We start from the raw sequence: 2,500 nt of genomic DNA, 5'->3' as shown, positions 1-2,500 counted from the left end.
TAGAAAATAATTATTTTCCTACTTTCATCACCATATATTTTTATATTTTCATTTTATTAAGATCTTCTAAGCTCTACCCCTAATTTTAACTGAAAATTGTATGGGAATTTGAGATTAAAAAAAAGACAATACCTGGGCAGTCAGAACAGAAGAACAGATAACCAAGCTAATGCTTAATGCATAAAATAAATAATATAGGGGCGCCTGGGTGGCGCAGTCGGTTGAGCGTCCGACTTCAGCCAGGTCACGATCTCGCGGTCCGTGAGTTTGAGCCCCGCGTCAGGCTCTGGGCTGATGGCTCAGAGCCTGGAGCCTGTTTCCGATTCTGTGTCTCCCTCTCTCTCTGCCCCTCCCTCGTTCATGCTCTGTCTCTCTCTGTCCCCAAAAAAATAAATAAACGTTGAAAAAAAATTAAAAAAAAAAATAATATAAACTCTTATAATAGTGACAAGTACATAGTAACTGTTCAATAAATGCTCATAATTAGATATTTTGTAAGCTTTGTAACTTCTGAGTCCCCAAATTGTTGTTAACCTGTGACAAAGAGTTGGCACATGTATATTCCCAATATGCCCTTTGTAAATTTAACTACTGTTATTTGAATGAAGTAGATGAAAGTTAGTGTTGCTACTCCTTTAATTTTCACAGAGTAATTTAATAAGACAAATGGTACTCAAGTCTTTTCATTGCTGAATCCAAATTTAGCTGCACATGGCTCTAAAGCCCAATACTCAAGAGACCAGATTTTTTATTGGAAAGGAATATGAACTTTATTCAGGACGCCTGCCACCTGGGGAGAAGGAGGACTCTTGTCTAAAGGCCAACTCCAAGGTTTCTGCCTGGCCTAGGGATTTTTAAAGAGGTTTAGGGTAGTTGATCACTACAGAAAGTGCAGGGGTCTATAACAATTCTAGATTACATGCAGACTTGATGGTGCCACCTGTAGACATTATCTCAGTGCTCCATGGTCTCGCTGGCATTGAGGGTGGGGTGTGTAAAAAGGGGTCTGTCTCCTGTTTTATGACTGCAGAAGTACCCTGTTCTTTCTTTTTTTTTTTTTTTTTTTTTAATTTTTTTGTCAACGTTTATTTATTTTTGGGACAGAGAGAGACAGAGCATGAACGGGGGAGGGGCAGAGAGAGAAAGGGAGACACAGAATCGGAAACAGGCTCCAGGCTCCGAGCCATCAGCCCAGAGCCTGACGCGGGGCTCGAACTCACGGACCGCGAGATCGTGACCTGGCTGAAGTCGGACGCTTAACCGACTGCGCCACCCAGGCGCCCCCCCTGTTCTTTCTAAGAAAGAATGCATAATCTATGGATACACAAAGGAAAGTTAGTTAATCAATCATGTGATCTAAGGGCATTTGCTAAAGTTTAGACTACTAGGTTTTTGCCGAAGAGGCTGAGGTAGCTTCATTTTGATCATTGAATAATGAAAGAAATTAAAAAAAAAACAAAAAACAAAAAAAACACTAAAAAACAAAAACAACCCAGGACATAGTATACATGAATTAATAGTGTAAGTAAAAGGTACAATTGCTGGATGTGTTTCATAAAGTCTTGAGAATAAAATTTTAGTTCCTAAAAAGTTAATGTTGCTTGTTAAAGTATATTTTTTGCCAATAAATTGTTAGATTAATAGTGGATTAACAAATTTTTGCAGCAATATTATTTCTTAATAATTTACACCTGAATCATTTATAAATGAAATGTCTTCAAAGAATTAACATGTAAGTTTTGAAACCACATCAAATCATTCTTTAAATGGCTTGTAACAGTAAATTCTTGGGCTTCAGTTTACGCAGTCTCTGATATTGACTCCTTGAATAAATTTGTAATTTGGAAATGAAGGGATTTAATTCTTTAAATGGTATTAAAAAGTGATTTTTAAAGAATAAGCACTGTCAAGCTAACAACAATAGACTGAACAAAGATTATTTGAATTATCAGTGTTGGAGTGTGAAAATTTTTATGATAGTATTTAAATTAGAAATGTTAGTGACATTCTTAAGATCTGTTTCAATAACAGGACTTTTGTTTTTGTTTTTTGGGGGATTTTTCTTTTGAAGTTTAAGACATTTATTTCTAGTTCATGAAAAGTCTGAAGAGAGTTGGCTAACTTCACAAGGCAGCCCTCCTTCTCCATGTAGGACTCTGCAATGTAGACTGTTCCCTTTTCTTTCTACTATATCAAGTGGCTTCCAAGATCATTCTGGCAGGGCAAGAGAGATTGTACAGAATTTACTCTTTTCTTCTCTGCCTTAACTTAGAAGTGATATATACCTCTTCCATTTATCACGTATTTGCCAGAATTAAGTAAGTTACAAGCAGCTGGGAAACAGAAGGAGCAAGAGAATGTTCCTAGATCAACAGGTATTTGAAAGAAAAAGAATCGGGGGAAAGTAGTAGTAAACATGAGAAAAAAATACAAAAAAATCCAAGAGTAACCCATTCTTCTTCTTCTTCTTCTTCTTCTTCTTCTTCTTCTTCTTCTTCTT

General features: G+C 36.5%; 1 protein-coding gene across 4 annotated transcripts in view; it reads left to right on the top strand.

The window, feature by feature from the left end:
• The window catches only part of LRP1B (LDL receptor related protein 1B), a 1,898,953-nt gene that overhangs the window by 1,526,707 nt on the left and 369,746 nt on the right, over positions 1 to 2,500 (top strand). The window lies entirely within an intron of this gene.

This window comes from Herpailurus yagouaroundi, unplaced genomic scaffold, assembly GCF_014898765.1.
Source record: "Herpailurus yagouaroundi ecotype Mexico unplaced genomic scaffold, PumYag 140, whole genome shotgun sequence".
NCBI lineage: Eukaryota > Metazoa > Chordata > Mammalia > Carnivora > Felidae > Herpailurus > Herpailurus yagouaroundi.
The sequence above is the reverse complement of the archived record's forward strand: the minus strand, read 5'-3'. Positions and strand labels throughout refer to the sequence as shown.